We start from the raw sequence: 10,331 nt of genomic DNA, 5'->3' as shown, positions 1-10,331 counted from the left end.
TTGGGTAATTGTCCCCATCCAATCTATCCTCAACAATAGCAAGCATCTTGAACACATTTGTATTGTTGTTAGCCATAGTGAATGCCTGCACCTAATGTGAAAACTGCTCAAAAAGAGGAGAAACAAAGTGATACTAATGCGTACTATATAACACAATCCAAAGAAGACTATAAGGGACCTGTTATGTAGAAAACGACATTGATAGAAATTTTTCATAGCACTCCTTGTATTGGAAAAGAACTCCAAAATCAGCTCAAATGGAAAATCTAAGTAGACCCAACTATGTGAGCTTTCCCAAAGTATTTGTCCACCTACTGATGCTCACCAAAGCTCACTGAAATTGGAGAAAGTGAGCATGCATGTGGTTGGCGATGCTGGCGACTAAGCCCGAGAGGATGCAACCTACTCTGATACCAATTGTTGGAAATAGGGTTGCAAGGAAACACACATCTTGGAGAAGATGAAGGAAGCTGAAGGCACACAACAAAGAGTAGTATTATTGAGTGTGCAATAAAAAGATAAGATATCCCTAGAGTAATGGGTGTACATACAATGCATGAGGGAAAAGACCTCCTAGTGAGGGAAAAAATACCCCGACGATTCCAAGTGTGTTCACACACATCACTACCACATGTGTTACCATATACATGTGGTAGTGACGTGTGTGAACACACTAGGACAACCGGGGCATTTTTTCCCTCTTTAGGAGATTTTTCCCCCCGTGCATTGTATATACGCCCATCACTCTAGAGCTATCTATCTTTCCATTGCACACTAAGTTATACACTCTCATTTTGTGTGCCTTGAGCTTCCTTCGTCTTCTTTAGCTGTGTGTATTTCTCTACAACCCTAATTCCAACAATTGGTATCAGAGCAGGTACCATCGTCTCGGGCTTAGTCGCCAGCTGCTCCAGCACACACCTGCTCACTTTCTCCGATTTCAATGAGGTTTGGCGAGCGTTCGTAGGTCAATAAATATTTCAAATAAGCTCGTAGAGCTTAGTCTGCTCAGATTTTTGATTCGGGCTCATTTCGGCCTCCGTTTTCACTACAAGCAGGTCTGCACAGGCAATTTTGTCATTTTGTGCAGAATTTTTGTCAGTGCTATTTTCTACATAATAGGTGCCTTATAGTCTTCTACGGTTTGTGCTATATAGCACGTGTTGTTTCTGCTTTGTTTCTCCTCTTTTCTGGTAGTTTTCACATCAGGTGCAATATTTACCATGGCCGACAACAACACAAATGTGTTCAAGATGTTTGTTGTTGAGGACAGGTTGGATTAGGACAATTACCCAATGTGGGCTTATATGATGCAACATGTTCTTGTGTCAAAGGGCGTCTAGAATATTGTGCAGGGCATTGATGTACGTCCTGGTTCTGAGGATGTAGGCGATGTTGAGGATGTTGTAGGTCTTGCTGCAAGGATTGCTGCTATTAGAGTTGTTTTTCCTACGGTAGAACAAGCTCGTTGGGATGTAAAGGATGTGCAAGCTCATGCATTGATTTTTTTATCTGTGAAGTACACCATTACTCCTCACATTCATTCAACGAAATTTGCAAAACAGGCTTGGGATATTTTGGCTGGTCTTTATGCAAGTCGCAATGAGGCTAAAATTGGTTTGTTGTGTAAAGAGCTGGAATCAAAGATTATGCATGAGGAAGATGGTATGGACACTTTCCTTGCTGGTGTCAAGGATATCAATGGGCAACTTATTTATGCAGATGAAGTCATTTTAGACAGTTTCCTTGTGCACAATGTTCTTGATGCCTTACCAGATTCTTACCAGACTTTTGCTAGTACTTGGAGACTTATGACCCAAGGAAATCTTGAAGTTGTCAAGTTTGATGCATTATGCACATTGCTGTTGCAAGAGTCACTTTCTAGAAAATAGGACTAGGCAGTGTGCAGTTGAACAGGCTTTTATTGCTTCTCAAAGAAAGGGTGGTAACAACAATGCGGCCACTTCTTATGGTTCTACTGCGAGTGGCAAAACTTCTATTCCTAATGCTTCTGCTGGCAGCAATTCTTCTGGAAATTCTGGTGATAAGGGAAAAAAGAAGATGTGTTGCCATTATTGTAAAGCTAATGGTCACTTGATCAAGCAGTGTCCTAAGTTGAATTCCAAAGAGGCTAAGAAAAAAGAGGGTGGTTCCACTGCAAATGTTGGTTCCACTACAAATGCAGCCATTGTTGAGTCTTTTGTGAAAGGAGACTGTGATGTTGATGTTGATGCAGAATGGGCTTTTAGGAGTGCACTTACAATCCTGCTATCCATGATGCATGCATGTTAGTTGCTGCAAATTCACATGTGTGGTATTTCAACAGTGGTGGTAGAAAGCACATTACCTCACATCGTGAATTTTTCACCTCTCTCGCTGTCCCTCATGGGAATTCTGTCACTCGTGCCAACAATGCCTCTTATCCGATTCAGGGAGTTGAAAAGATGGTGCTTATTGCTGCAAATGGTAGTTCCTTCACACTTGTTGACGCAGTTTATATACCTGGGATCAAGAAAAATCTCTTCTCTGTATCTGCACTTGCTAGACTTGGACTTGTAGTCAAGTTTGTGAATGACAGATGTACAGTACATGGTCTCAGTTTTGGTGATGAAATTGTTGCATCTGGCATATTATGCCGTGGGTTGTATAAGCTCACTTTGTATGACAAGTGTGGGCAGAATTTTGCAAATGCAGTTGTAGATTCAAGGGCTATTTCAGATGCAAAACTTTGGCATGCATGTTTTAGTCATCTGAATTTTGTCAGTTTGCTGCGTTTGTAGAAATCTGATATGGTTGCTTCTTTGCCACCTCTTGAAGCACCTGTCAAACATGTTTGTGAAGGCTGTATTTTGGGTAAAATTCAACATTCTAAGTTTCCAAAGGATGATTCAGTTAGGGCCACATGCAGGTTGCAGCTTGTGCATAGTGATGTTTGTGCGCCCATGCAAACTCCATCCTTGGGCACTTACCTTTACTTCGTGACTATCATTGATGATTACTCCAGGTATGCATGGGTATTTCTGCTTAAAGTGAAGTCTGGAGTTTTTATGTGCTTCAAACAATTTCTGGCTATGGCTGAAAATGTCTCAAAATGCACTATGGGCACTTTGGATAAAACACCAATGTACAGTGCCTTATACACCTCAGCAAAATGGTGTTGCTGAGAGGGAAAATAGGTCACTTACAAAAATGGCATGATATATGGTCAAAAGTCAAGCTTTGCCGCATTCTTCCTGGCTTGAGGCCATCATGTGTGCCACTTATGTACTTAACAGGTGTCCTACAAAAGCTTTGCAGTCTATTACTCCATATGAAGCATGGCATGATAGAAAACCTTCTATTGAGCACATGCGTGTTTTTGGCTGTTTGGCATATACTTTGGTGCCACAAACACCACGAAAAAAATTGGATGATAAGGCTGTCAAATGTATTTTTGTTGGTTATAGTGTTGAAAGCAAAGGTTACAGGATGTATCATCCGCAAACAAAGCGTCTTTTGGTTTCACGGGATGTAGTGTTTGTGGAAGATTCTATTCAGCCCTTGCTGTTGTTAACCCTCACGGCTCACGGACACCCTATCACCTATGACGGACGTTGTAACCTATGGCAGACATTGTATTATTTATTTGGTAGAGTCAGGTACCGGGCTTGTCGGTCCAATAGGAAAAGGGTAAGAGTGATCGCCGATGAGAGGCGCACTCTAACTGGAACATTCAAGGGATTAGTTGGCTAAGCATGGGTGCCCAAGTGTGAATGGGGCGAGCTCATATAAAAGTCAACTAAACCTAAAATTCACTCATTCTCTCATTTGTGCAATAGAAGAGTGCTCTTGCTCCATCTCCATCTTCTTCTTCTTCATCTCCTTGTGTGTGTGTGTGTGTGTGTGTGTGTGTGTGTGTGTGTATGCGTGAGAGAGAGAGAGTGCGATCGAGCATTGCGACGACGGCATGGCGGCGGCGAAGCGGTTGAGCGCGGCGAAGTGGCGGCTCCTTCTTCTTCACGGCGAGGAATCCTCCACGATAGGAAGCGTAGAGCGGTGAGTGACACACCATCGCCATCTTTGAGCTTGCTAGTTTAGGATTGTTGTGTGCTTGGAGCCATTTGTGGCTCGCACGTAGTGTATCGGCAAGTTCCTTGCATTGACACGTGCGACATACGCACACGTTTTTGGCGTCGTTGCCGGGGAATGCCATACACTAAGCTTGAATGGCACTCTGTGCTTCTTTTGTGGTGCAATCTCAATTGTAGGAAAGGTAGGGAAGGAGTGTGTGTGTGTTGAGAAGAGGGATTTGGTGTTATACTGTGTTTTTTTTTTGTTAATGGAGTTTTCAAAGGTACTGTGTTTATTCTATGTGTATTAAGGTTATTAGTTTTCTTTGTTTTAATAGAGTTTTCAAAGGTACTGTGTTTATTCTCTGTGTACTAAGGTTGTTAGTTTTCTGTGTACAGTAAGTAGGAAGTAGATCTGTGAGAGTTAATAGAGTGTGTTAGTGTGTAACAATAGGTGTATTAGTTAGAAGTAGGTAGATAGAGTGTGTGCTCTCGCGCAGGCCGCGACGACCTTATCTTTTTTTCTTTTTTAAAAAAAATTAATTTTTTTTTAAAAAAAATAAAAATTTTAAAGGTAGGACTGGGATCGGGAATATCTCCCAGACCCAAGCCCAAGCTCACGCTCAGGCTTAGACCTCAGTTGCCTTTTAAAAAAACGAATTTTAGCTTCACACATAGCTAAAAATCGATTTTTTGAGGACCAACGGAACTTTAGATGCCTGAAAATTGTGTTGTAAAGCACACAGCGACCCTCTAAGTGATACGCTCATTTCGAGCTATCACACACTTTAATCAAAAAAATCAAACATTAAAAAACATTAAAAACGTAAAAAACACGAGTGAAAACGGACGCTTAAAAAAGGTAAGCGGTTAACCTTTGAGGTTATTCGCCAACACTTGTAGGGTGCCAAAGGCACATGCAGCTGCGCTCTGGTCGTGTGCTAGAGACGGAGCAACTAGAGAGAATTTCAACTTACGCGAGTTCTCAATATCCACCTACTTTAGGTTACGGGCCCTTGGCGGGGACCCAAGGTAGTACAAACCAAGACCCGAACATAGTGGCTAGTGACTCTTCCTCTGACTACGACGTCATGGAAGGTTTCCCAATGCCTAATCCCGATAGCTCGAGCCAAGACATGCATGCCATGGGTCCTCGGTCCGGGCCGAGCGTGCTTAGCCGCCTGAAGGAAACCTTCAATAGAGCCACTCGCTCCGAACATGGAGCTAATGATGTAAATGAGGGGGTGGGGAAGTAAATTCTCCATTCGTGACCAACGTAGACCCTATACCCTTAGAGAATGTGCACGTGAATAGTTCATTCACCGCACCTCCTAACTCTTCAGAGCTATTCCCCTCCGAGGTCATATTACCCGATGGTAGAAGCCTTGCCGAAGTGCAAGAGGTTGAGTGATATATCCTTGCAGCAAGGGAAAAGAAAATTGAGAGCTTACGCAAGGCGGAGCAACGAAGAGAGTTAAACACGAAAGCTCCTATGTCAATATCCTTGCTAAGAGAGAAATCAAGTGCTCCTGATTTAGCAACCGCTAAGGGCCAACCCCTAGAAAGCAACATTGCATCTAGCTCAAAGGACACCCCTAGCACCTCAATCCTAGATGGAGTGTTCTTAAATGAGAACTGGGAGTACGATTTACAAACAGAGACTCTGACCGACCTATACACAGGTCACACCTATCATGTGGGTTGGTTAGATGTCCTACAATCCACAATGGGTGCTACTAGTGTAGAGGATCAACAACAAAGAGTTTGTGAGGTCATCCATAGGGTCATTGAGTTAGAGAGACAGAACAAGGGGATCAACATGCCTTCAACGTGTCTCATGAGATTCTTGGATACAGGGAAGGCTAAACGACCGACCTTATCGCAAATGGAGACTCCCTCAGTAAGTCCGATGGATCCCCCATATGTTGTTTCTCCAGGGGTCTCAGTGCAATATGAGCCCACAAGTGATAGCTTCACCTTTCCAAGTCTAGCTCATCTTTCCCTTGATGACACCATGGCTACCATGCCTACCCCGATGATGGGCATGCCGAGAAACACGCCATGGACCTCATTTGTTAGTAAAGCACCACTACATGGTAGCTCAATGCCTGCAAAACAGTACTTACAAGTGTGTACCAATCGTATGCACCTATGGGTCATCACACTCATGTAGTCCCTACCCCTCCCATTGTTTCAACTACCTATGCTCCACAACCACAATACACAAGTTCTTATTTCCATGGGACTATACCGGCTAGCATTAGCATGTCACATCCGACTTCTGATATGCCTAGGGCCACACATATGAACTTTGGACCACCACCTGGCACAACATCGTACCCAACGTGGAACCCAATGGCTTCCTATGCACCAAGCCCGATGCCGATACCTACTCCACATGTAGTCTCTGGAGCACCTCCACCCACGGTGCCTGCTCACTTAGGTGACTTGGCAACATTTGCTCAAGCTATTGGATGATCTATTGCGGAGAATATATGTAACACGCTTGATAGAGAGCCTAGAAGTAAGGCAATACAAATAGCCAAGCTCACACAAAAATTTAGTGGAGACGGGGATGTGAGAAAGCATATCGAAGTGTTTGAACAAATATGCGATTCTCTAGGAGAACACAATGACCTACATAAGAGTAATGCTTTAAGCCTAACCTTAAGTGGAAAGGCTGGGGATTGGTATAGAACCCTAAGGGTGGAAGAAAAAACGATTTACCCTACTCTTAGGAGACTGTTCTTAAAAGAATACATACGAGAGGGAGTGCTTTGGGTAGACTGTTTGCCTGACAATGGTTTTGAGAATGGCTTGAAGGTGTTTCCCTTCTTCTGAAACCATCTACAGAGCCTTGCTCTTTGCATGATGATATTCATGAGGTGGCTCCACTTTCTCATTCACGAGTTCTTACTCAAATTGGAGCCCTTTTGGCCCGGAATTCCTAGCTTTGTATCCAGCTCGTATGTACCTTGTAAGCAACAAAATACAACATGTCAAGCACCTTGCACTGGTATAACAACACCATGTGTGTTGGTAAAGCTCATAGATCAATGAGCAACCCAAAATCCAATTTTTTTGAACGAATTAAAAAAATTCAACAGTCTCCAAGTTTGGCACGTTGGCTCTTCCTTCAAATTTATGCATATCCATGAATAGAATGATAACAAACACAAGCCTTGCTTTTATGAACATTGGCTTCTCAACTGACCATTTGACTTGGATACAACACAACCAACCATGTGCAATCCTAATCCATGGATAACATCAATTAAATAATTTTTGCATGAGTCGAACCTGCAATCTATGACACCTTGTTCCTATAGGAGATCAATGCTTGACAACCCCCATTAACCAGAAAAACTTGGCAATTGTCGTATATAATGCTATCAATATCCACAATTGAGCATCATAAGCCTAGAAAAAACTTTGGCTTCCAACAAAAGGTTGTCAACAAAATCCATGAGGTGAACAAATTGTGCTTGTCAAGAAAAAAAACAATGTCTTTTCTATAGTTGCAAGTAGGTCTTCTAACCTGCAATTACGCCTTGGGAACTCATAAAAATTACCATATTCAAAAATTTGAAGATCTCTTACTTTGGTTGTCAAGATGAAACTCATTGTGAATGTAGCTATCAATCTCAGACTTAAACTGCTAAGATGAATTATCATACCATGAAAATCCCTTGTGTAGCTGGCGATTCTCTTCAACAAGTGGGAAAACACCCTTGAGAGCGTGCACGGTGGTTCTTAGGAAAGATGACAATGCACATCCACCAATCTCAAGTTATTTCTGTATAAAAAAATCTCAAAATTAGGAAGTAAATAAAATTCTAGAATTTGGTGGTCCCTATTTGGTAAGCCCTCCCTGTGTCAGCTTCTTGAGCACCTTCCTTAACTTGTCACCTTGAGTAAGCAAGGCCCCTTGTGGTGCCCTTCACACCCTTGGGTGCCCAAGTGCAAAAAAAAAAAGGTCAAAAGTGACGGTGGCAATTGCAGGCAATGCTAGAGGAGAGCGTTTTTCTCGTGTTGTCTAATAGAGACCATGTCGGTTCGACCCATGGAAACGACAAACTCTTGCCACGCTTAGGTGCTCCCACAAAGCCCTATGACACCCTGCTTCGTGCTAGTTGGAGATCCACCTTGACTGTGTGTAAGCACCCGTTTCGACGGATCCCTGAACCCACCATCCTTGACCATGCCTTGCATGTCGCTTGTATGGTTGTGCATGGCACTATTGTAGCCATCACGCATGTATGCCCTTTATCCACTATCCCAAGATTGTCTTCTCTCCTCCCCACCACAACTTTGTGTGAGAGAATGAGACCTCTGAGCTTTGATACTAATATGAGACCAATGAGCCGTGCATGCCATTCTCCATCCAACCATACTCCTCTTATAGGCTCTTAACCTACCTTTAAGAGACCCCTGACAAGTAGGCCTTGCTTAGGGCGATGCCCCCTGGTCCCACCCTTGTCCTGACAAGAATTCTCATGTAAGTAGCGTACATTACTTTTCTTGAAGGATGCCCATTCCATTTGTCTATTGTGGGCTGCCCACCCTTGGCCAACAAGGGAAGGGTGAGTGTCCATTGTAGCTTACCCACTTTGGGCCAACAAGGGAAGGGTGATGACACCTCTCCTAGCCCCCCCCAACCACTCTAAGTGATATTCACAAAACGATGACAAATTAGAAAATGTCTAAACCTTTGTGTGGGACCATTGTAAACAAAACATGTTATCCAACATGCCAAAATCAAGTACTCTCTTGTCATCAAGAGCACATTGACCACTATCGAAGCCACGAAGATAGTTAAAGCTTTAGACAAAACGCCTTGGTTCGAGCTTAATTCCAAAATTGGTTTAAACATACAATTATGGCTTTGTACATAAGTTTTTGGTTGTGACACTCGTGACGACTGGAGTCCCACTTATGTATCAGTCCCACTCGTGATACATAAAAGGAGAGGTGATCATAAGAATTTGAAAAGAATTCAATGGAAAAGGAGGGAGCAAACAATGAAGAATATGTAGATCCACGCACTTATTATGCACATGCCCTTCAAACCCCTATATATGTGGGTGGGATCACTGGGATGCCCTAGCGCCTAGGGCTACGTCTTGGGCGCTTGGCGTAACTTGCATTGAAAATGTCCAGAGAGGCTTCTTAAATGCGCTCCTGGCAGCAGGTTTCAACGCATGCCCTCCTCCTCCCTTGCCATTAAAGATTGGCGTCCTCTGCCACATTCTGCAGCTTCAGTTACCACACTGCATTCGTACACTCGCAGGTATGAGTACGGTCTCGATTTTTCTGTGTCATTGATTCTCTTTCAGGCTTCAGCTCCTGGGCATGTTTTGACGCTATAGGTTGGGATGGGCGGATGCCAATCTACCTCGTGGAATGAGTGTACGTCACACACACACACACACACACACAGGCGCGCGCGTGGGCGCCCCAGAGAGAGAGAGAGAGATGTGCTCAAAATGTACACCTTGGATATGGAGTTTACGTCTACAATAAAAGGAGGCTAGGTTTAGTGATCCTTGTACAGATTGCAGGGATGGCCATTTACAGTAAAACTGATTACAAGGAACTTGTTTGATTTGTATAACTTGCCATAGAGGGAGCACATGACACCTATTGATCGATTAAAGAAATCTAGAAGTGCAGTTTTGTTTTGTTGAAGCATTGTAGCTCAGCCAATCAAATTACCATTCAAGTATTAATGAATGATCATAAATTATGCTAAAGTGGTACAATTGTTCTTGTGCGACCATACTCTCTTATCTGAGTTAACAATGGCACTATGCACTTTGGTCTCAAAAGCGACTTGAAAGTCATCTACTAAAAAGAGTGCCTAAACACACCCAAAAATTATCTGATTTGTCTCGAAAGCGACTAAAAAAATTATCTATTAATACAGAATGCCTAAATACTTGTAAAGGTTATTTGACTTCAATAACTGTGATTGAAGGGCTCGTTGTTCAATGCAATGTAATCAGCCACAATTGCAATGTTCGAAAACTTTGCCACATCGTACACTTTGCCACATCAGCTTTTCTATTGCTTGTTTGCACAAATTGCACCATGAATTTCAGTGCAATTCGCGGAATGTCCCGATTGTAACTTGGGCATCAAAATTGAGGTTTCTTTTTGCCGGGGCTTGTGGGTCACATCGGGCTGACCTATGCCGTAAGATTGGATGCCATGTCAATGGTTGGCATCTTGTTTCATACTCCCCTATTAGAAAATAAAAACGTCCTCAAATACACGTGCGAT

At 42.9% G+C, this 10,331-nt stretch overlaps 1 long non-coding RNA gene across 1 annotated transcript; it reads left to right on the top strand.

Moving 5' to 3' along the window:
* The first annotated feature begins 9,071 nt into the window (after nucleotides 1–9,071).
* LOC147450137 (uncharacterized) lies at nucleotides 9,072–9,737 on the top strand. The gene is made up of 2 exons (XR_015189253.1): nucleotides 9,072–9,339; nucleotides 9,419–9,737. It is a non-coding gene; the product is annotated as an uncharacterized LOC147450137 (long non-coding RNA).
* Nucleotides 9,738–10,331: the final 594 nt, after the last annotated feature.

This window comes from Adiantum capillus-veneris, chromosome 9, assembly GCF_014529385.1.
Source record: "Adiantum capillus-veneris isolate H3 chromosome 9, ASM1452938v2, whole genome shotgun sequence".
Taxonomy (NCBI): domain Eukaryota; kingdom Viridiplantae; phylum Streptophyta; class Polypodiopsida; order Polypodiales; family Pteridaceae; genus Adiantum; species Adiantum capillus-veneris.
This window is presented reverse-complemented; position numbering and strand designations above follow the sequence as displayed.